Below are 25,215 nucleotides of genomic sequence, written 5' to 3'. Positions count from 1 at the left end.
GGCCGGTGTCTTTCTTAATTCATCTCGCTGAAAGACTGGACGACCCTGGAAGATAATCCAGTATGCTAACACTCCTCTGCTTTGCGATAAGAATATGAGTTGTTGGAATATCGATTCTGCACAAGTTTCTAGGAATAAAAAAGAAAGCAAAAACACTTTTCATTCAGACGCCGTCCACATTACGCTAAGTGGAGAAATTTGAAAACGCAGCTTTATTTCTACGGCTAGGCCTACCGCCTACACTAATCCGTCACGAAAACGGAGATTTTCGAAAACGCACTCTTAAATCCGGAGGAATTTGAAAGAGCCGGCTTTTCGTTTTCGTGTGGACGGAAAACACTGAAAACGGAGCTTTTCAAAAACGTTGACGTCACGATAATTATGCGATTTCTCTGTTCCAGTTTTCCTCAAACACAAACCAAAACGACCGGTGATTGTTGAGTTTTCAAATTTCTCCGGCGTAGTGTGGACTGAAATATTTCATGCGGTTTTAGAGTGAAACCTCCGTTTTCAAATTCCTCCGGCGTGGTGTGGGCGGCGCCTTATAACTTCGAATACAAATGAAATTTGAATATCCCGCACTAATTAAAATAAGAAGACGAACCAATCAAATGGTTGCAATTAATCAGCCATGCGTTACGCGGTCGCAAAAAGTGTGCAAATTTAAATTGCAAATGATACATCGCTGAAACATTTGCTGCGCTGAATTCCTCGGCCGCACATCTTCCACCGTGGGAGGCGCGGTGGCCTCATGGTTAGTGCGCTGGTCTCCGGATCGAGCGGTCCGGGTTCGAGCCCTGGCCGGGGACAGTGTGTTGTGTTCTTGGGCAAGACACTTTACTCTCACAGTGCCTCTCTCTACCCAGGTGTATAAATGGATACCGGCGAACTAAATGCTGGGGGTAACCCTGCGATGGACTAGCATCCCATCCAGGGGGGAGTAGAAACACTCCTAGTCGCTTCATGCTACAGAAAGCGGGATAAGCTCCGGCCTGATGGGCCACTTGGCTCGTATGCAGACTTTACCTGTTTACATCTTCCACCACATTTAAAAATTCAACTAGCTAGCAGAAATTTAATTTCGCTCTCAGTCACTTCTAGGAACAAGTACCAAGCTTTCGTTTTTGAATTGTCCTTAATTCGTTTGGAGCCGTAACGAAACACCAACACCTACAACAAGAACTTACTTCAAGCAAACCTTGCAAGCACGTGCTTCGAATTAAGATGGTTTTTGCGCCTTGCCAAGGTAAGAACATAAGTTCAAACCAATGTATTTTGCAGAAGAAACCTGGCCTTCTTCGAACGTTCTTTACGAGTAGTTGTAAAAATTTCGAAACAATTAGAACTCTTCAAATATTAGTTAAACTTCATCCACTTAGAAATGCACGTCGACATTTAGATCTTCTGATATCGGTGAATTCATTCGACCGATGGAGATAGGAAACTTTCAAAGGCTTGATACTTTTGATTTCTTGTTCTCTAAAGTTGACTTTCAAGTCGCTCATTTTTTATTATGTGGTCATTGTTTTTACTCGTTGCAATGCAACGAAGTGTTCCAAGTGTTGTTATTTATTTTCCCCAGGCAAGCTTTATTAGACAAGGCCGGAAGCTTCAACATCCCTGAAAAGTGTCGGAAATAACTCGTGTCATTTTTTGTTAAAATTTTATCCTTTCTTTCCTGAGGACTGAGGGACGAAGATGAAACTCGCAGACATCCCAGTGGTGTGTTCCATGACAAGATTGCTTCGAGTAAGTTGAACCTTTCAGTCACAAGCTCCAAATTTGTATTCTCCTCTTTGACTGTCATGCATTTCTTTTAATGTCGGTTCTGAGAATTTAATCGTACATCAAGTCAGTATGCCCAAGTTGGAGATAGTTGCTTTCTCTCGTCACCTATTCGCTTCATGACAATTTGTCGACGTCGACACACACAATCGTGGTCCTGACTGGGGCTTGAATATAAGGATTCGAATATTTTCCTGTTAGTTTCAGAATCTAGGCGCTCTTCAGAAGCTACACATATCTCATTTAAGCCAAACAAATTGCACTCTAGTTGCGGTTCCTATTTTTGTGTAGTGACTGTGTCTGGCTTCTACGTGGCTCTATGAGGAACCATTTAAAATTAATGAGAGCAATATTGCGCAGAGTGCATTTTGCTGGATACAAAAATGTCTGAGTGGCAACCCCGCTAAGAGACGGACCATTAGAAAAGTGACGGGGTGGGGGATGGGGAGGAGTTTCGGCTTGCCCTCTCTCTTTCTTCTTTATCCCTGGGAACGAAGTTGCATAGCTGTCAAGCTTCATTAAAATGCAAATTTATTAATTATTGTTAGCAACGTGATTTCCGCGTGGTAAACAGATTCTGTTAGGATTAATTTCTTACAACGGCTTTTTGTTTTTGAATACTAAGATAAGTCTTAAATAATGCACTCAAATATAAAACAATCGCGTGCTTTTGCTGAACAAAAACGCGAAAAATTTAACCGACTTGTTAGATTCAGAGCCAGTTTGTCTTAACACTGCCTGTTGCTCTTCAAAATATGAAAAGTCGATTTTTATTCAGAACGACCATTTTCATTCTTGGTGTTTTTACCGTAGTAAAGCCAAAACTAACTTACTTTCTAATATGAAATTATCGCGTATGCATTCTATTACATTGGAAACAATAAAACAAATTGTTCTGCTGCAACAAGTACACGAGAACACTTATAATAATTAAATGATTGTCGATTTCTAGCGTGGAAATTTTGCGTTCAGACCTTTATGTGCATATTTACAATTTGTTCAGTGGAATATGTATTTAGTTGCAGAAATGTTGACCTGGTCTTTTCTTTTTATTTCCTTAGTAACTCCTTGGTGCAGATTCAGATGGACTCTCATTGGTGGATTTTTATGGCTCTTCTTGGACTCTTACTGGACACTAGATGCCTGCTGACATGGAGGTTCTGGATCATGCTTGTGTGGTCTCTGATCTTGATGCGTCGTTTGGTAAAAGACAATAGTTTAGCTTCTTATATCGACAGAAACCGTGACAAGATCGACAATCAATGTTCCCTCCAAAAATCAGTAGAAAGTGACAAGGAAATCTGCAACTAATTGTAATGTCTTGATGTATTGCAAATTCTCACATTATGCTAAAAGAATGTATGGGATTTAGTAAAGAGAACTTATACTTCGAACTCGAGACGTAATGATTGAATAAACGCGGATCCATGTTATTGAAACCACAGACTAATTCTACAACAAATGTCTTGGAAGAAATTGTCGTTTGCTTGAACACTGCAGTCAGCTGAAATTGTCTCTAATCTCGCCAAATTTCTCACTCAAGTTTTGAATTTCGCATCTCCTCAATTTATAACATGGATTTCTTTGCTCGGCCATGCAACATTTATTTTTTTAATTGGGAGAAACTTTCGTTCGCTTGTTTACGGTTGAAATTGTCTTGAATCTTGACAAATACTTCAATAAATCAGTCAAATTTTTAAAACTAAAAGCTAGCGGCTGAACAGTGTATTTCTCGTCGTTTCAATTTGTAATATGGATTTGTTTGATCGATCATGCAACCAAATTTTTTTTTTTCGTACGCTTCAGTGCTAAGCACGAAATCAGTTGAAATTGTCTTGAATCCCGCCAGATTTTGCTGTTCGACTACAGGCAAATTCATCATGCACTAAAACCATTCGGAAAATCCTTTCTATCTGCATTTTTTTTTAAAGTTTGCCTATCAATTGTATATTCTGTGGTTTAAATTTACAACATAGATCCGCATTTAATTCGTACGCAATGCTTATAAATCTCTCAACAAATATATTGGCAAAAAAGCTATCAAGTATTAGGTCAACGGAATTCATTTTCAAAACCAGAGCAAATGTTAACTTGAAACTGATGTAAAAAAGCTACAAGCTAGGTGGAATTTATATCAATGTTTACCAATAACGTCAAACACTTCCCCGTAAAAGTAACAGGATTTTTGTTTTCACTACTGGTCCGTAGTTTCGATTACTCTATTTCTTAAAATTAGACATTTTGCGATTTGTCTTTGCCAGAATTACTTTTGTTTTCTGGCGATCCGCATAATAATTTTACATGTTTCAGACTTACTGTTTCATAGATTAGTAATTTCGTCTTAGGCCAGGTTCATACGTCGCATTTCTCCCGTGTCGAATTCAATTCAACGAATTAAATTCGACAGAAATTCGACGTCTGAATCGGCTGCCGCATTTCTGCCGCACGTTCGACTGGTCTTGTCCCATTATCCGACAGAAATACGACAATGATTCAGACGTCGAATTTCTGCCGTGTCCAATCTAATGCATACATTATGTTAACGTATTGAGCATGCGTAAATGTGTTCCCGCCAAAGAAAAAGAAGAAACTTGGCCATTCTCGACCCAATGCAACCTGAACATATTGCAACACATATTGCTCCGATGTCAGCCTTCTCCTTCTCGTTCCATTGGCTGACAATTTTTAGCAAAATTATAGTCCTTCGTCGCTCAGTATTTTCGTCCGCCATATTGAATACTCTACGTTTAAAACAAGTTCCGCTAGCCGACATACCCGACAGTATAAATTCTGAATTAAGTGCGACACAAGTTCGACGTATGAATCCACAATCGCATTTCTGCCGCACTTAATTGAATTGAATTCGACACGGCAGAAATGCGATATATGAACTGGGCCTTACTTATTAGTTTCTACAAACAATTTTCAGACGTTGCGTTTTTCAGCTCCTTTATTAGCATGTAAACAAATTTATGTTAATCAAACTTGTAAATAATTACATTCATGGTCAAACAATAAAATATTTTAACAATTGTTTGTTTACTTTTCTTTTGTCTGTCATTTTACAAAAGAAATAAAAAATATTGCGTTTTTAAAAGGGGACTGGCAACTAGTCAAAATGTAGGCTCTCTCTTACTATATTTCGACTATGTAGGGTTGCCACAAAGAAAAAAAAATTCTGCGATTTTGAACAGAGTCTAGTCAGAAATCAAGCATATACTTTGACTTTTGATGGGTCAAATCCGTTGCACAGTGCAAGATTTTTCCTGCCAAAAGACTTGATATATTCTTGACTCAAAGCCAGACACCATTCAAAAGCGCAGACTTTTTTTTCTTAGGACAATTTTCCCGCCAAAAGACTTACTATTTTTCCGACATCTTTTTTAGTCACTTTTAAAAGCGCAATATCCTTCACTGAGAAAATTTTCCCGCCAAAATACTTTTTTTCCGACTTTTTTTAGTCCCTTTTAGAAGAGCAATATCATTCACCGAGAAAATTTTCCCGCCAAAAGACAATTTTTTTCATCCGACTTTTTTTTAGTCCCTTTTAAAAGAGCAATATCATTCACTGAGAAAATTTTCCCGCTATCTAAAAAGCACAACATTTATCCCGGACAATTTTCTGCCAGCAAACATTTTATTACAATCTGCTTTGCCTTGCTTCGCTCTTTGGTGATCCACTGAACTTTCTGATGTTTCTCTTTGAATCTAGAAGGAAAAACCAAATAAAACTTTAGTGAGTCGCGAGTGATTTTCAGTACATACCGTTTTGAGTCAAACAGTTACAGTTTGCTACTCTCCTAGCTACAAGAAACATGAATATCAGCTTGGTGAAACTACAGTCCATGAGAAGGTTAAGACGAAATCCGATAGAAAATCGAGCAATTGCAGGTTTTAGTGGACAAAAATCTGGTACCAGAATAATTTTAAGTATTTTACAGTCATTTTTACGATTCCTTAAAGCTAAATACATAAATAATTGCCTGAAATAACACCGAAAACAATTTCCCATGGGAACGAGAGAAAATAAATTTCAAAGTTCAGAGAACTTGTGCAAACACAGGCGAAATTTCATCATCAGTTTCATTTCACCAGTACTTTCAAGTGTTTCATATGAAGTATAATTTGTTTTCGATGTCTCGTGTTGCTAGAAATGATTTTTTTTAGAAGATATTTAAAACAGTCGTACAGAAGATTGCAATACGATGTAAATAATCTTGGTACTAGGTTTTTGTCCACTTGTTACTCGAACTTCTGGTGGATTCCGTCTTAATATTTCTATTGACTAGAATTGATGCTATTTTTGCCAATCCTCTTGTGTCCTTTAACTGCAAGTTCCAAAATTTATAAAGCAACACCTATTCCTGGCATTTCATATTATCGTAACGCATTTAAGGTGGCTGATACTAGTTTTCTCGCGCGGGGGAGTAGATCACCATCGTGCGTCACGCGTGACTAGCACGCACGATAGAGGCACGAGATTTAAAACCCGAAAGACCAAAACAAATATGGCGGCGCGCGGCTTTTTTCACGCAAGGTCACTTTTGTACTGTTGGAGACGAAATTCGCATATAAAGGAGGCTTTACCTGCTAGAACAACTTTAGTCAATTCTGCGTATTTAAGAAAAATTGTTTCGGGAATTCAATGTTTCCCAAATTTTAAAGGCAACTCGATCGATCGTGACAGCCACCGGAGCGTATAAAGGACTCGCAAAACATAATAAATCTACCCAGAATTTCTGTAAAAATCCTACAGAGTAAGCCCAGGAGGTTGTCTTTAACGACAACTACAACTGTAAATGATGTTTTAGCAGCGAACAGAGGAAAACGCATTTTCGGAGCCCGCTCGCCCACGCGGGCACACGAAGCAGTCAGCGGTAGTCAAAACAGCTCATGAGTAATCGCTGATCTTATAAAGTCTAGATTTTTGAATGCGTGTCTACGCGCGTGGGAATAACGGAACTCACGACGGCTTGTACATGAAAACAAGCCCGGTGACCCCTTCTTTTTATTGTTTTAATATGATATTATTATTGAGCGGAAACGTCAGAAAAAAAAAATTCAACGGAAGGAAATTTGCACTTTGTGCAAACTGTCGTTTTTCCAAGTTTACAAGAAATCGGCTCCGTAAAATTATTTTAAAATTGCTGTGCATTTTCATTTTCAGATGCTAAAAGCTATTGATTAAAAAAAACTCGGGGTCACCGAGTCAATTTTTTAGATATTAGTGACATAAGCGAAAAATCAGGTCTGGAAAATCCTTTTGGAATGTTGCCATGGTAGCTGCTGACGACAACATAACAGCTGTTTTAGGTCAAGTATAAATTATATAATCCAAACCCACAAAAATATTACAGTGGCCCTGGTCTGCCTTTTTGTTCTATTCTTACAAAGTTATGAACTGTCAAAACCTGAAAACTGGTACGAGCCACCTTAAAACAATATTGCGAGGTTTTGTGCTATATTTTAAAGCTATTGTATTACAACGTGAACTAGCGCCTGGTTAATTTTGCGAATTTGATAGCCTTTGAATGTGAAAATCCTTTTTGATCAATGAAATCTCTTTAGAGCAACGAAAGAAATCATCCAGTTAAAGTTGGCGCGAAATCTTGAAGACCTGAGGGGTTAATCATTGTATCCTTAAGCTAAGTCTAGTATTTTTACTGCAAAAGCCTCTTTACAGCAAAACAGTGAAAATTCATAAAAGCATTCTTCAGTGTTCGTTAAATTGGTATTATAGATATCGCAAACGTGCAGAGATTATGAATTTCAGAAAAAAAAAAAATCAAGCGGTTGAGCCTAAACAAATTCTGCATGTGCCAGTTTCACCTGGATTAAAATCGTCGCAAAATACCTTTCCGAACTACAGTACATTGAACTGTCAAAATGCGAAATGTAAGGTTGATTTCTTGCGTGTTTTTTTTTTTTTTTTTTGAGTAAATCACTCGTCTTCCAACCACTGAGAGGGGGAACTTGAAAGGATTGTAACTTCTGATTCCAGATAAAATGTTTTAATGTTGATTTGATTGCCCGCAACATATAGTCTTAAACTCTCTCAGTTCCAAGCTCAACAAAATCTCCTTACTTGTTTCTAGACATCATTTTAGTGAATGGTTCTAAACCAGGAGTATCAGTAGTAATAGTAATGTAATAGTAACTTTATATAGCGCTAAAATTATAAAATCTAAGATTACAGTAAAAATATAAGAAAAATGTGTCTAAAAATAATACAATTTAAAAAACTATGGCGTGCTATACGTTAATTTCAAAAAGTAAGTTTTTAACTTTGATTTAAAAACAGTCAGGGTTGGGCTTATTTCACGAGGAAGTTTGTTCTGGAGAAAAGGTCCAGAATGTGCAAAGGCGCAATCACCAAATGTCCTGTGTTTGGTTTTGGGAACAGCGAGGAGGCTATGGTCTTGAGATTATGGTTATGGTCAGTAGTACATATGGTGTGAGCGAGCTGGTGATGGTAGTTCTGAAAAGAACTGTTGTTGATGACTGGCAATCCAATAACGTGGAAACTATTTTTCATTTAACTTTTAACACTGAAGACAATGCCTGCTCAGGTTGTCGAAAAATTATTCACCATTATCAGTTTATTCAAAACTACCTTCATCCAGACGACCGCACTGGACAAAATAAACAATTTTACTATACATTTTGATAATTAACAGTGTCTGACACATACTTCTGGCATACACCAAATTTTAAATTTCATTATGTAATTAGGTAATCAGGTATCTTCCTTAAAATATATACACTGTATATAACAACGCACTGGGATAAGATTGACAACATGACCATGAGAAGAGCCCGATGTATGAGGGGTGGGTTCTCTTACATTATCCTTTCTTGACTGCCATGAAAAACATGTTCTGGTTATAAAATGGTGCACGCAAGGGGCTCCTGTGTGAGCTCAACCAAAACAGAGACAATACTAGCCAATCAGATCACTCCCTGAGCCCAGCCACGCCGCCTCTGCCCCCCTACCCGCTGCCTTGTCTGCCGCTCTTCTCCAAGAAAACAGAAAAACAACAACAAAAAAAAGCCTGATCGCTGAGTGAGGTTACATCTTTGTGGGGAAATCCTGCAGCTAGTTGGAATTTTGTGATCTTATTCGAGAGCAAAGCATACAAAATGTCATACATTTCCTCAATATTTGCTTATAATTAAGTCTCAACATGTTTCCAAATTTAAGGTAGCAGTACAAGAGTAAAGAGATTATTTTTCATTTGTACTAGATGAACCTTTTTACAGTCTTAAGCTTAATTTGTCGATTCTCCTTACTGACTGCAATATTTGTCCTATTCATGTTATTCCACATAATTTCAGGATACATGTACATCAAGACAATGTCTTGTTCAACTTTTTGCTTTGGAAAAAAAAATGAAATAATGAATTTCTTCTTTTTGTCGCAATTGAAAATGCTTGAAGGTTTTGCGGTTACCTTAATTCCTGTACATGTGATTTGTCACATTCTAAATTTAAAAACATTACCTATCCTTCCGAGTTTTTAGTTTCATCAGATAATATCATTATAAGACCCATTAAGAAATATTGACCATTTACATATACAACAGTTTAAATCAACAGGGTTCTTCATAAGTTTTGTAAATGTGGCACATTTGAATATCCACGCATTTAGCTGCATGACATTATTAATAATGGTGGCTTGCAAAAGCTGTCACATAGGTGAAAAGGTGGCTTATCTTTGAAGTTTAGCTAACAGTTCACAGTCCTGACATCACAAAAAGTAACATTATAAAATTGTCAGTATCACAGAGCTACAGAAAATATCCATACCTCCCCCAAAGAAGGGTTTTTTTCTAACACCTCCCCACCCCTCTGTAAATTCCAGTTAAGCTTCACACATTTCTTTAAATTTTTTGGTCTTCCAGAACCCCCACCCCCCAAGAAATTCCAATCCCTTCTGTGGGATAGTATGAATATTTTCTGGAATTGCACAATGGGCAACAAAAGTGTTGAGACACTTTGTAGCTGTGAAGTTCAATTTTCGAGCGTCTTGGAAACATTTCCCCCCTCCCCCCCCCCCCCCAGACAATGTTGATTTTTCTATTTCACAACATTGAATTGGGGGGCTGAGGGTATCAGAGAATTAATGCTAGAAGCAAATAAAATAGCTGTCACAAATTTTTGCATTTAAATCAAGTATTAATTTATTATCATTGCACACCATGTATACTTTGTAAAACCACTACAGCTGGTCTTGGCATCTGTCTGGGCTTTCAGCTGCCTGTTTGTTTTGGTTGGGTTGTGTTTGGACGTTTATTTGCTTTACGTTCATTTGGCTGTTCATTTCTTGGCTGTTCATTATCAGTTCTTGTTGTTTGAACTGGGTTATCTGTCTCAATATTCATACTCGTATAAAGTTCCAGAAATGAATATATCAAAGTCTAGCGAGTGCTGTACAGCTGTAGCTACTGTGTTTTAATAGCGGGAAAGGCATCCCCACAGTGATCGTGGAAGTTTTTCCTTTGTTTTCAACAGATTATAAACAAATGATTATTATTATGGATACATTGTATATGTATGTATGCTTTGAAAAACCACTACTGACTAGATTTAGGGGAAAATCATAAAATTATACTAAAATTAACTGGTCCATGCTGAAAATTATTGCTACCAACATTGGTAACTTCCTTTACTTGGAAAACAACGGAAATTGAAATGATGGCCATATCGCCAAAATTAAATGGCATACACCGTACAAGTACATAGATGACAAAACATGGATGGTCTGTGCCTCTTCGACAAAAGCAAATATTTTTAAAGTAGTCTCCAAGCAAGATTATAATAAATTAACTGCCATGTGGTTAAATTTCAAAATTAATATACACGGTTGCTCAGATTAATTTCTTAGCTGGCACATTACATGATTATGTACTTTTAAGGGACTTTCCATTCCCACTCATTTCAAGAGAACAAACTTGTCACAATTGGAATGTCACGAAAAATTCACATAACAACATCTGAAGCAAATGAACACAACAAAAAATTTCCTCCCACTTTTAATTAATAACCCTCCCCGAAGACAGTTTGCAAGTGATTACTGTTGGTGTTCCCTTTGCCGAGCACCATATTATATCCAGAATAAGCCAGAGATATGCTGACAAAAGTTTGTAATTAATCTTTGCATGAAATAATTGAAATTTATAATTCTTATTCCAAAGGTCTACAGGCGTGCAAGTGAAAGCCACTTGAGTGATCAACCGTCTTACTGCCAATTAATTTAGGTGCCTTAGTTTTAAAGACTATGGATCATTCACATATCATTTCTGGTAAATAACCACCAAGAAATTACAAATCCTGTTTCACCACAAACCATGATTTACTTGCTTACAATAAAGGTCTGTTCAATTATGCAGTGAAAGTACTGTAGGCAGCCTTGCATAAGGAAAAAAAATTAGTCCTTTGATCACAAGTTCTTGGCTTCAATATTGATACAGTAAATTTAAATAGTTTCCCAGAAGAATTTAGAAGATGATGGAACATGGAGTCCTCAGAAAAAGAAACAAACTACATGTAACAAAAATGCACTGGAAAATATACATTTCACTAAAAAGAGAAATTTCATGAAACTGTACTCACCATTTCCTATGATGGAGATAAGGTCCTTCCCTGTTCCAATCTTTTTTGTTAGTTACTGGAACTATCCCTAACCCGACCATTGTTAATGGAATAAGTAATCCAGAAACTGTTGGAAAACCGAAAAATACAGTCAAGTAAATCAGTCCTCTCTAGCTTGTTATAGGAGATGACAACATTACACTAAGGAAATGAACAGAATCCCGGTCAAAAATTTCAGGCAGCTGACTAGTAACTGGATTGTTGTTGCAGGACAAAGCATATATATGACAGAGACAGGAATCAGATATCTTAAACCAATTGAAAGTACATTGACTTTATAACTGCTTATTTGGAAAAGTTGTAGCGTTACACGTACGAGCCAACCACGAGCCCAAGTCAATCGTGAGTCACGAGTCAACCTTGAGTCAACCACGAGTAAAGACAGTTTTTTTTCCTTTTTTTTTATTTTGTCCCCGACAAAATATAGATTGTAGGAAATAAAATATATGAATATAGATTGTCTGACAGGCCCACCCTGATCACGGCTCGTGCCCCCTTAGAGTCCTATGCCGGACCTTGGGATCGTGTTCAGTCCCCCAAACTATGGCAAGTCACGTTATTTGCTGTGTCCATTGCCGATTATCAAGGTAAGGCCTTCTTTACACGACCCTTCTTTACAGTGTCGGGTAACCCTTTTGCAGTCAAATGTTTTTAAGCATTTATATGAAAACAATAGTCAAGCCGGGTCAGCCCCCCTTGCCGGGTAACCGAGAGTCAGGTTGACCCGGCAAGAGGGGTTGAAATTTCTTCAATTCTTACATGTAAACAGTGGGCCAAAAGCTAAACCCGGGTTGGTCCTTTCAGTCAAATAACCATGTTGTTTCATTTTTTTGGTTTGTACATCAGGACCTCCCACCATTCCGCTATACTTTCTAGGTTTTTAATGCCACAAAATTCACTAGGAATCTAACCAAGTACATGACGTTATAACATATTTGAAACGTCTCTGCTGTTGGGGCTGTCTACTTGCCGTAGACTTACAAATTTATTGTTGAACTTTGTCACTGCAACAAGTAAACAATATCCCCAAACTACCAGGCATTCTTACATTACTGTTGCCAAAAACTGGGCAGTGGCCACGATGTACATGTAAAATGTTTTGCCATTGGCGCATTGTCTATTGTTGTTAAAATTTATGATGATCTCTGTTAAAAAGAACCTCGTGGTCAAACAAATGGCAAACACATATGCTAGTACAAAAAAGTTGCCCAAATTTTCCTGCAAAACTGCCGGTTTTAGAAAGGCAACAACTATAAGTAGTCAGAGTTTCTGTTGTTAAATTGTAGAGGCTAATGCTCATCATTCCCCCCTCCCCACCCATAAAAAATGGTAAAATTGCCGTCTTTTCTTGTTAAAAATGTTCATCAAAGCAATGCAAAACCGATCGCTTTTCAGCAAAATTTGCCCAGAAAATTCCCACAAAATCAACCATTTTTTGCCACTTGTTTCGTAGCAAAATTTGCCTTGAAAATTCCCGCAAATTTCCCACTAAATCGGCTGTTTTATCTGCAAATTTGTCTATGGAAAGCCCACAAAATTTGACTTTTTCTTCTGTGACCTATCAGAGGCCCTGAAAAGGAGTGAAAACAAGCTGCTTGAACAAAGGAGAGCCTCCAAGACTTTTCAGAACAATTTGCTCGGCCCCACTAGCCTTTGTGCCATAAACATTGCTGAGAGTACAAGTAAATAAAGGCTATTTACATGAATTTATTTTATTTTAAGAAAATTCAAACATTTAACAGTCCCTCAGTTGAAGGAATACTCATTTTACTAAAAAATAAAACTGTACTCACCATATGCTATCATGATACTGCTAACTTCTATCTCAATCTTTTTGTTAGTTTTGCCATTTATTAATGCAGTAATTTATCCAGAAACTGTTGGAGAAAGCAAAATATAATTAAATTCCATCCTTTCTAGCTAAGAATTAGACAGGACAATGATAACCTTTGTTTATCAATTGATAAACACACAGGTAGCAATTGGACAGAGCCATGCATGTTGTAGGATCAAAATTTCTGGCAACTGACGCAACTGCATAAAGTTGCAGGTAAAAAAAAAAAAACAATCTAGACTGTTATGTACTTTAAAGATTAGCCCTTTTCACAGCTAACTAACACGTGTACAATCTAACACGTGTACAACGCAATTTTAGGCTGTTTCGTAGTTTCAGCCCAAAATTGCCTCGAATCCACCTTGGATTACATTGCAATGCAAATGAGAAAAACTAACTGTGAGTAGTCTTTACTTTGTACTGACAACTGATGGTGGAAGCTTGATGAATGTTAGAGTACCTTTACGGTCTGTTTTATATGGACTAAAATACATGTAAGGTTGTCCTTGAGTATCAAAGCCTCTTATTTCCTGCCTAGCCCAAGTTGGGATATCAACATTTAAACTAAAGTAAGATGTTTTGGTAGGTCATATTCATCATCCACTGTAAATAAGGGATAATCATGATGGCTGAACCTTTAAAAGTACTAATTAACACAGTGGAGGTGTTATTTGGGTTGTTGCACAGCACTTCTGTTTTCTCTCTAGAGAGAAGCATTGCGTGACGACACCAGTAACCATAGGAAGGAGACTATATCGATATTCGATGTATGGAAATAATTTATACTAACTAGTGTTATGAGAAGAAACTATTCACCTGTAATGTAATAGAACACAACTTAAGGAGGCTTTTCCCCAATCGTTTGCAACTTGTTCCATTATTATGAATCATCCACAAACTGTTGAAAGAAGTATTCTAGTAAATACAGTGTACATTGCATTCTCAATTGCTGATGATATTGAAAATCCAAAGAAAAATAAAAAATGAAATTAAGAAAATTTGAAAACATTGCAGTTGCAGAGTACCTGCTGAAATTCTTGTAATCTGCAATGGCCACTTTCCTCTATGAGATGCACCTGCAGGGAATCATGGTTCAGTCAAACCCCTATTAGGCGCCCACCTATAAAACAGCCACCCCTATTAGATGGCCGGTAATCAGTCCCGATGAGGGCTTTTCTATTGTATTTACCTTTATTTAGTGGCGGGGGGCCTGTTCCTCAAAGGTCCCGAAAAGTTTTCACACCCAAAAAGCTGTTGCATAAATAAAATAATGAAAAAAGTGGCATTTTGTTCTCTAAAAACTGTAGTTTTAGTAGTCAAAACTACTCAATAGATTTTGATTATGAAAATTACCAAAACACTTTACATTTAGTTTCAACCACGGTGCTTCACTAACTGTTTACATTCTCTGTGTACCACATAATTTAATTTCATCTGAATTTCAGACTTTCTCTTCACAAATACAGTGTAATAAATAGCCTCATTGTTATAATTTATTGCCGCTCAAATTGCACTGCAGGTACAAAGAATCAAAGGCAAGAAATAGAATACAAGTGTGTAAAATAAGCCAACCTTGGAACTGTCAGGAAAACTAACTCCATCTGCTTTAAGTCCTTTGTAAAGCAATGGTATTAGACTGAAATTGAACAAGAGGACAAAGTCTTAAAATCAATGCACATCATGAAATTCTATTACTGATCATCTAATGAGAGTCCGAAGGGTGTCTGTTTAGTACAGGTTTCATTGTATTAAGCTTCAAGTAGTAAAATGTTATTGTACATCCACATGTACCTTCCATAATTTATCTGGTACCCATTTAAAACACCCTATAGTAGACATGTACAGTCGAACCTCTCTAATATGGACACGAAAGGGACAGAGCGAAGTGTCCATATTAGAGAGGTGTCCATATTGGAGGTCACTATGATGACATCACTTTTACATGTAAGTTTCCACAGAAGTATTTTTGATTACACTGTACTGTATTTGCATTTGTAAAATGTAAGTTTTGGAAACTAACATTTTGATATTGTTATGGTATTGGTATTGCTGAATGACAAAGTGTCAATGTCTGTGTAACCACCGACAGGAAATGGTACATACCGCAAATTATCGACACCTGATCCCTGGAGTGTCCATAACAAGGAGGTTACATTTGTATGAATTTGCTCCATAGGGTCGCGATTTAGTATCCATTGTCCGTTTTAGAGAGGGTCCATATTTTAGAGGTTTTTAAAGAGGAAATGTTTGAGAATTTTGTCAGTAAATAGGAAATTGTCCGTATTAGAGAGGTGTCCATATTAGAAAGGTGTCTGTATCCATGGAGAGGTTCGACTGTAATTGTCAACAAAAAATTTAACACACACTGTATACCTCAACTGTGGGTCATCCTTGAAGCTAACAGACTACTCCTTTATCAGGCTTTTCAGTGTTTCGGTTACTTTGGTATGTCCCTAGAAACAAAATGATGAACATGGTAAAACTGATCAAAATCCATCCAGAAAAGTGTTCATCACAAACAAAACCATGCTACAAACACAGCACAGTCTCCACTGAAACCACCTTCTGAGCCTTGTTCAATAACATGTACAAGTACAGACTGAGACCTACACCAGCTTTGGAATGTTCAACCTTAGGTGCCTTTACAGGGACAAGTGATCAATCATAGTAGTGATATGTATGGCAAACTCTTGTTTTAAAATTTATTCATTATTTGACAATTTGTTACAAAAATCTACAAGTTTTTACTAAAACCTAATGTTTATGACCCATCTATTGGAGACCAAATTATCAACAAACAGAAACTAACTGGTGGGTATTCGTTGGGGTCAGAGGAACCCAGTGGCTCCTAGCACAATGCTTGAGTATGCATAAAATTACAGTACTTCAAGCCCATCCTGTGATGAGCAGAATCTAAATTGCATGTTACCTTCAAGCATTTAATTGATAAATAATTTACCCTAAGCTGACAAGTCATGAACAGCCAGGCCAGGCTCAAACTTGTTGCTTTTGATCCAGGGGGCAATGACCTAGGTACATGTATACCCAAAGCCCCTTGTTTGAAGCCTTTAAAAAGTTATAAATTATAGTTAATTTATATATATTTGTGTGTGAACAGGATCCTGGATGGCTGAGGGAGGCAACCTCTGTTGAGTGGAGCTCACAAAACATGAAGAATATATATACCTGATGTTTTGAAAACAAGGTCCGAACAGCCCAATAACACCTGGTGCCTAATAGAGTCATGTGAGCAGTGCTTACCAAGTTCTACACTCCACACTTCATCTAGTGCAAAAAGGAAATGACACTGGAATCTCTGGGCCACCTGTGGATGAATTCAGACTCAACTGTCATCATATCAGATAAAAGCTCTTTGCAAGCATAACTTAATGACAGCAAACTAAAGTGCCTTGAAATCTCCCCCTCCCCCCGGGGTCAGGTACCACTCCGCACATATCAGCCTCCTTCACGACAATAATGGAACCTTCTGCCAAGGCAATAAACCCACTTAGCTTTGGGAAATTCCATGCACTTTAAGGATTGTGTCATGTTGGACAGCTAAGTACATACCCAGCTGAACTCCACTCTGCAGCTGTCAGACTGACTTGAGACTATGGACACAAGTTCAAACCGACCCCACCCCCCTGGATTAAGAGCCAGGGACCCCAAAGAGGTATCCACAATTAGCCACACTCCTGTAGATGTCTCCAGACTTTCCGGTAACAGAGCCCCACTGGAAAATAATATGCTACGCTAAGCTGAAATTAATACCTGCAGTATCGATTTCAGCACAGCTTGCAGAGTAAAATTAGGTATGCGTTTTTCAAAACTTCAAGGAAAAGTGCAATTGTAATGCTATGTTTTGAGGTCATACATTTTCTGTAAAACAACATGTCCTTTTGCACTCAGATTAAGTCACTGTCTGAGCCCATGTAAGGTTGACCTGCCCGTCGGCTTGGAGAGATAAGATCAGTACATTACAACAACCCCATTGTGCTTACAATATTTACCTTTGGCTTCAACTTTATAACAAACCAGTTTGATTTTGACGGTGTTGCATGTTTATGATCTACAGCCCCCACCCTCATCTAGAAAAATCAGACTCAAATTGAAATTGAAAACAAGAAAATCCAAAAGACTATTAATCAAGTCAAACTGGCTTCAAAAGTTTACCAACAAAAATAACTTCACAGCACAATTAACAGACCCCTTTTTCAAAACTGCAGGTAGATATACAATGTATCTCTTGTCATGACTGAATGAATGAATAACTTTATTACCAGGTCAAAACTTCTACCTTACTGTAAACAGTAAGCTAAATGTGGACACCTATATGAAAATGATGATTACAAAATTCCAATCATTAAAAGAAAAGATAAAATCTAAACATGCACGACATAGTTAACTAATTACAGCCCAAAAAGACTAGATTAATAATAATGATTAGAATTGCAGTTTTATTGTTTCTAATGTGCAACACAAGGTTAGTTAGAACACAAAAAACAATAATTGCTACAGTGTACTAACAATTTTCGCTAATCAGTTCGGTCAAGTTCAGTGTTCTTAATTACATGTGGGCTGTGTTTGCCATGAGTTACTGTGTTGAACCTGGCTATGGTAAAGTAAACAGACTAATGTCTGTGTAAGCCCCAAGGGGAGGGACTCCCTCATTAAAAAGACAGAAATTTTGAAAAGAATCCCTAAGAGGCACCAAGATCCTGTTTCGTGGGCGTGGCTTGAAATTGTTTTCTCCCCTAAGAGGTACATGTACCAATTCTTACAAAACACATTATCTTCTGTCACATTTTTTTTGGTACCACAAAAGTTCCCGCTGTGGACCTTTTGAGGCTTAACACCCTAAGAGGTACCAAAATCGCATTTTTAATCCCTAAAAGGTACAATGAGCACCCACATCATTTTTATCTGGGAGTGCTCACCCCTGGGATGTTCATCGGCAAGGACCACAACACAGCAGCCTGTTTCAGGTCATAATTCTGTTAATTGCCTAGTGTTAAGCATAAGAATGGTCTACTTTTCACAAACGTACTATTCTTTCAATTTCTGCTACTCTCCAGCTGATGTCCATGTATGTACAACTGTAACTCAACACATGAAACAGAAAGCTGTTTTGAAACATTATGGACTTGTTAATTAGTTAATGATTAGTTAACGAGAAGATGAAGAAGCAGAATATATTTCCATTATTTTGCAATTTTTTTCTGAACTGTAATATTACAGTATTTACCTTGAAATTATACTTTTTGCCTCATTGACAAAATCCCTGGAGCACACTTCCAAGTGGAACACTCTATCACAATTATTCACACAAGCAGACAGGAGCTAAATTATCAAAGAGAAAAACACACCACTTTGAGGAAGGTATGCAATAATGAACCTACAGTAAGAAACACACTTGTCTAGCCTTAACTCATCATAATTCAACTGACTTTGTTAATGATACCAACTTAGAGATTGCAAACAACAGAAACAATTTATTTACAGATGATTATAACCACTCACAAGAAATCTTTAAAGGGAAATCTCCAAGAGAACAGGCCAACATAACAACTACATATATCTGAACAAATGTGCCTGGAATACCTAACTTTTATAATTTACAGTACCGCCTGAAAGTATTCACCCATTTCCTGTGTTCTGGCCGCGGGGCCTACACGTGTCATTGACATGGTATTCCCGCACTCAACCTCGTCTTTACCTAGATAAACCCGAGGAGGGTATTCGTCCTGCTGCAGCAATGTTTGGACAAGGTATTACCTCGGTAAAGAAGATGGGTCAGGTTTGGATAGCATTTTGTTTTCTGTAAAGCATGCTTGAATGCTCAGTCTTGAATCTCGGCATTTTCATCACAAAGAAGCATTTAATAAAGCCGATCATTCAATTTCATGTCAGTTACAAGATTGATAACACAAGAAATTGGTAGCTGCATTGTATGAACTTCACCAGAAATATCTGTAAGGGCCTGTAACTTGGTAAAAGTTAGTGTCTCAGTTTTTAAATGCTGTGTTTTAAAAGGATTTAATTTTGCCTAGAAGAACGCGACAGAGCATGTGTTCGTTATCTGATTTCATGTCCACGCATCATGCAAACGACCGGGAAACTACTAAATGCTCAAGGCCGGAATGGCTCTGAGATTCACTTTGATGAAAAGAAACCAGGGCAATACATTTAACTTCAATTCTGATTTATTTTGTTGCCATAATAGGCCATAATACCATCCGTACTTCTCTGTTTATATGCACTGCACTTTGTACATGTAGCAGGCATTTACAAAACCGGGTCAACGGCGATCGTTGATTTAAATAAAATGGCAATTGCTGTTTTTGCCTCGTTCTTGTATAGCTGTCATCAAATCAGCGATCCGAGTTTTTCTGGTCCAAGTTTTGTCTCTGGTTGCTTACAGCAGATCAAAATGTAAGCTTATTAAATATTCATAATATTCATGGAACCTGCTTCAAGTTCAAACATTTTCTCAGGAGACCAAACCACGAATAAGAGAAACCTTCATCAGCTTTTTTACATCTACCTGTTTAATAACAAACCATGGCCCACAAGGGACACACTGCAAACAAAAAAGAAACCCTGCAAACAGGAAAGAAACGCTGCAGACAAAAAGCGAACGATGCAAATAAAAAAAGTACGCTGCAACTAAAAAACGTATTCTGCAAATAACAGAAACATTGCAAACAAAAAACGAATGCTACAAAAAAACAAAACAAAATGTACACTGCAAATAAAAAAGAACACATCATGCGTGTGCACTTGGCCAAAGGGACTGGGTATCTCTCGAGTATTTCCCTCCATTTTTCAAAATCCGTGCGATTCTCGTCGATTAAGTAGTATTCGTGATGTTTTGTAGTTTTTGTGGTATCGGGGAAGTTCAAGAGAGTTTCTGAGATAAATGTGTGGCTGAAAAAGATATAGACGAAGTAATAACGCACTATTTTCATCGCGATTATCCTTATGATGTTATTGTGGGTCTTCTCTAGAAACGTGAAGGACTTCAGATGTGTGTGCGAACACTTAAGAGATGGCTGAGATCTCTTGGATTAAAGAGGAAAGGTAATGGCGAGGTAATGGATGATTCTGAAATATGAACTATCATTCGTGAAGAAATGAGAGGTCCTGGAAGTTTATCAGGTTACAGAAGTATTTGGCACCCCTCAGATTGCAACATCATATGCATGTTCCTCGCAAGTTGGTGGCAAAAATAATGAAGGAAATTGATCCTGTTGGGGTAGAAGAGAGGAGATCTTGACAGTTGAAGAGAAGGACGTTCTGCTCAAAAGGAGCCACTGTTTCGTGGCATATAGATGGTATTTGTTTTTCACTTTGTAATCACAGATAAGTAATGAATTGTGTGTGTGTTGGGGAGGGGGGAAGGGGGTAGGTAGGTAGGTAGGTAGGTAGGTAGGTAGGTATGGTATGCACGTATGTAACATTGCAGCTATTAAAGGGCCACATACCCTTCTCATTTCAAGATGAGTAAGTTATGACTGGTCTACTAGTAGGAAATAAAATATATGAATATAGATTTTCTAACAGGCCCACCTTGATCGCGGCTCACACCATCTTGTAGTCTTACGCTGGACCTTGGGATCATGTTCAGTCCCCCAAACTAAGGTAAGTCACGTTATTTGCTGTGTCCATTGCCAATTATCAATTGAAGGTAAGGCCCTCTTTACACGAAATTATAGCTGAAATTTCAAAAACGACAACAACTGTACATTATTTTCTTACTTAAGATACCAGTATTTATAAACTTATTTACATGTTAAGGCAAAAGATTCCAAAACAATTCAGTTCTTGAAGCGAGTAGCCACTTCAAGCCTACTGAAAATTAACTATACTGCTTTGTGCCACCCAAAAGAGAGTCTACTGAAATTTCATGCAGTTGTGGGGCCACAAATTTCAAGTATATCCGCGAAATCCTGCCAAATTCACAAAAACATGCAAAATACCACAAAATTCACAAGAAATCTTACCAAGTACATGTCATTAAGAACATATTTGAAACTTGTATTGGCTGTTGGGGTTGTTTACTTGCCATAAACTTAGAAATTTATCATGAAACTTCATCACTGCAATGAGTATTTAAACAACATCCCCAAATTACCTGGCATTCTTAGATTACTGTTGCCAAAAACTGGGCTGTGGCCATGATGTACATGTAAATGTTTTGCCATTAGCGCATTGTCTATTGTTGTTAAAATTTATGATGATCTCTGTTAAAAAAAACCTCGTGGTCAAACAAATGGTAAACACATACGCTAGTACAAACGAGTTGCCCAAATTTTCCTGAAAAACTCCCGGTTTTAGAAAGGCAACAACTATAAGTAGTCAGAGTTTCTGTTGTTAAATTGTAAAGGCTAATGCTCATCATGCCCCCCCCCCCCTCCCCCCACAAAAAATGGTAAAATTGCCGTCTTTTTTTGTTAAAAATATTCATCAAAGCAATGCAAAACCGATTGGTTTCCAGCAAAATTTTCCCAGAAAATTCCCACAAAATAAGCCGTTTTTTGCTACTCGTTTCTTAGCAAGATTTGCTTGAAAATTCCCGCAAATTTCCCACAAAATTGGCTGTTTTATCTGTGAATTTGTCTATGAAAAGCCCACAAAATTTGACTTTTCTTCTGTGACCTATCAGAGGCCCTGAAAAGGAGTGAAAACAAGCTGCTTTAACAAAGGAGAGCCTCCAAGACTTTTCAGAACAATTTGCTCGACCCCACTAGCCTTTGTGCCATAAACAATGCTGAGAGTACAAGTAAATAAAGGTTATTTACATGAATTTACTTTATTTTAAGAGAATTCAAACATTTAACAGTCCCTCAGTTGAAGGAATACTCATTTTACTAAAAAAAGAAAACGTTACTCACCATATGCTATCATGATACTGCTAACTTCTCTCTCAATTCTTTTGTTAGTTTTGCCATTATTAATGAAGTAATTTATCCAGAAACTGTTGGAGAAAGCAAAATATAATTAAATTCCATCCTTTCTAGCTAAGAATTAGACAGGACAATGATAACCTTTGTTTATCAATTAATAAACATACATGAAGCATTTGGACAGAGCCATGCATGTTGCAGGACCAAAATTACTGGCAACTGACGGAACTGCATAAAGTTGCAGGTAAAAAAAAAAATTTCGACTGTTATGTTACAGTTAACCTTTCTCCTTTAAAATTAAAATATAATCTAGCACCAGTACAAGGCAATTTTAGGCTGTTTCGTAGTTTCAGACCAAAATTGTCTCGAATCCACCTTGGATTACATTGTATTGCAAATGAGAAAAACTAACTGTGACAAGGGCTATCTCAAGTCTTTACTTTGTACTGACAACTGATGGTGGAAGCTTGATGAATGTTAAAGTAACTGTAGGGTCTGTTTTATATGGAGTAAAATACATTTAAGGTTGTCCTTGAGTATCAAAGCTTCTTATTCCCCACCTAACGCAAGTTGGGATATCACCATTTAACCTCAAGTAAGATATTTTGGTAGGCCATATAATTAGCCACTGTAATTAAGGAGTAATCATGATGGTTGAACCTTTAAGTGTGCTAATTAACACAGTGGAGGTGTTATTTGGGTTGTTGCACAGCACTTCTGTTTTCTCTCTAGAGAGAAGCATTGCGTGACGACACCAGTAACCATAGGAAGAAGACTATATCAGTATTCGATGTATGGAAATAATTTATACTAACTAGAATTATGAGACAAAACTATTCACCTGTAATGTAATAAAACACAACTTAAGGAGGCTTTTCCTCAATCCTGTGCAACTTGTTCCATTATCATGAATCATCCACAAACTGTTGAAAGAAGTATTCTAGTAAATACATTGCATTCTCAGTTGCTGATGATATTGAAAATCCAGGGAAAAATAAAAAATGAAATTAAAAAAATGTGAAAACATTGCAGTTGCAGAGTACCTGCTGAAATTCTTGTAATCTGAAATGGCCTGTTACCTCTATGAGATGCACCTGCAGGGAATCATGGTGCAGTCGAACCCCTATTAGGCGGCCACCTATTAAACGGCCACCCCTAGTAGGCGGCCAGTAATCAGTCCCGATGAGGGCTTTTCTATTGTTTTAACCTCTATTTAGTGGCCAGGAACCTGTTCCTCAAAGGTCCTGAAAAGTTTTCGCACCCGAAAAGCTGTTGCAAAATCTCAAACCTTATGACTACAGAGCTGTTTTATGCACATATTCATAAGATGAACAGAGGTTCCCTTCATACAAGAAGTTTCAGGCATACACACCTCTCTGTCTTTAAATACCGATTAACTAAAAATGGCTTTGCAGGCCTGAAAAGTTTACGGGGCTTTCGAGAAACGGGCCCCTGTCCTCTTAAAGCAACCACTATTTATTTTCCCAAGGGTGTCTGTTCACTAGGGCTTGAACTGTAGTTAAATATGATATCCAGTCCCAGATGATGAATACCACTACCATGACACAGGGGCATCTCATAGAGGGAATTAGCCATTCAGAATATAAAACTCCACAAAATAGAACTAAATAATGTTAGTTGCCACCTATGTCGTAAGACAAAATAGAAATACTACAGCAGATTAAAAAACAAAAGAAAGAAAACCTATGTGTGTGAATAAATTTCTCGGCTTTAAAAATGATTGAAATAATTTTCCAGTATGAACAAACAGAGGGCAGGGCAATTGACGAACTGAAACTGGCTCATAATTATAGTGGTGTATTTGCTCTCTATAGAAGAAGCAAATGCCAGAGCCTTACATCCCTGGGGTTCGGGGAGGGGGGTTACGTTGCATGCAATTAATCTGAGTGCACCTTCTACTAAACAACAGAATACCTCTAAACATTTCAAACCTATAATGCACAATGCCGTTAGTACAGGGAAGAATTGCGCAAAAATAAGAATTTCGAATGTACATGTGCCTAAAATGGCTGTTTCGCAAGGCGTTTATGGTAAAATGTACAGGCGCCATCTTCTTTGACTTTTGTACAAGCAGTTCTACACCAAAACAAGTTTCTCACCCTTGATTATTCAATACGCACAACTGAATGAATAAAAGGTCACATTAATCCAGGCCCAGCACGAGAAAGGAAACCATCCACATGCTACTAAATCAATCTGTGGCGTTTCAGAGAGTTTGCTAACCTTACCTCGAGCTTTCTCTTACAACCAGCATTTCCAGTGGATACAAATTCGAATACAAAATACAATCTTGTATTCAAAGCGAAAGGTTCTTCTTAAACTTACGTAGCTTCTGAATCCCTCAAAAATTTCAACTCTACGTGCAACACAAACACTCGAAGTCCTAATCCATAGACCTGTCGAATCGTTAACCTTGCTTGTTTTGCTTGCTTCCACGTGATGAATAAATTAGTCTTCTTGAAAGGTCAGCGAAGAGCATGCGCCTCTTCGGTTGGCGGTTTTCCGGAAAATTACTATTCCATTTGACTTTCAGCCAAAATTTCCGGATTTTTTTGCTAAATAGTGAGCACCCTCTACAATTTCCAGAAAAGAAACCAGTGCCCAGTGTAAAATGTTCCAACTTTTGAATGCAAAAGAACAAAAAAAGCACAATAAAACCGCGCCCAGGAATCATGTTTTGTTTTACTTTGGTTTTAAACCCTGACTGATCTGTTGGGATAAAGAAGCAAGTCACATGAAAAGGTTGAAGGTCCAGGAGACACCCAGGGAGGGGAGGGGGGTTACTCCCTTACATGGGCTGTATAGGTACTTGCGGCCCAAAAGGGTATGGTTTTTCAGCTGTTTTGGTCATAAATAGGGTATGGTTTTTGCACTCTAGCTTTGATATGGGTATGTTTTTAAGAAATAGCCACTTTTTCATCATTATCGAAAAGAAAATCAACAAAAACCCTTCACAAATTATGTTTACGGTTATTTAACATTGGTCTGAACTAGGGAACTAATTATAACGCAAGTCCA

At 37.6% G+C, this 25,215-nt stretch overlaps 2 long non-coding RNA genes across 3 annotated transcripts; one reads left to right on the top strand and one right to left on the bottom strand.

The window, feature by feature from the left end:
- Positions 1-6: 6 nt before the first annotated feature.
- Positions 7-4,814, top strand: LOC149105630 (uncharacterized). Its single transcript, XR_016201142.1, has 3 exons — positions 7-1,246; positions 1,684-1,749; positions 2,847-4,814. It is a non-coding gene; the product is annotated as an uncharacterized LOC149105630 (long non-coding RNA).
- On the bottom strand, positions 4,718-24,956 carry LOC149105629 (uncharacterized). 2 transcript variants are annotated; one of them, XR_016201141.1, is made up of 12 exons: positions 24,426-24,956; positions 23,018-23,099; positions 22,165-22,247; positions 17,281-20,985; positions 16,532-16,595; positions 15,644-15,723; positions 14,843-14,906; positions 14,296-14,346; positions 14,087-14,168; positions 13,230-13,313; positions 11,398-11,503; positions 4,718-5,493 (listed from the first exon to the last, which is right to left on the bottom strand). It is a non-coding gene; the product is annotated as an uncharacterized LOC149105629 (long non-coding RNA). The 2 variants fall into 2 exon arrangements; XR_016201140.1 differs by lacking the exons at positions 4,718-5,493; positions 11,398-11,503; positions 13,230-13,313; ... (1 more) ...; positions 14,296-14,346; positions 14,843-14,906 and having other exon boundaries at positions 16,457-16,595; positions 17,281-18,610; positions 20,840-20,985; positions 24,426-24,948.
- Between the last annotated feature and the right edge of the window lie 259 nt (positions 24,957-25,215).

Source organism: Orbicella faveolata, unplaced genomic scaffold (genome assembly GCF_042242905.1).
Source record: "Orbicella faveolata isolate gen_17 unplaced genomic scaffold, um_ofav_v1 contig_34, whole genome shotgun sequence".
Lineage (NCBI taxonomy): Eukaryota > Metazoa > Cnidaria > Anthozoa > Scleractinia > Merulinidae > Orbicella > Orbicella faveolata.
This window is presented reverse-complemented; position numbering and strand designations above follow the sequence as displayed.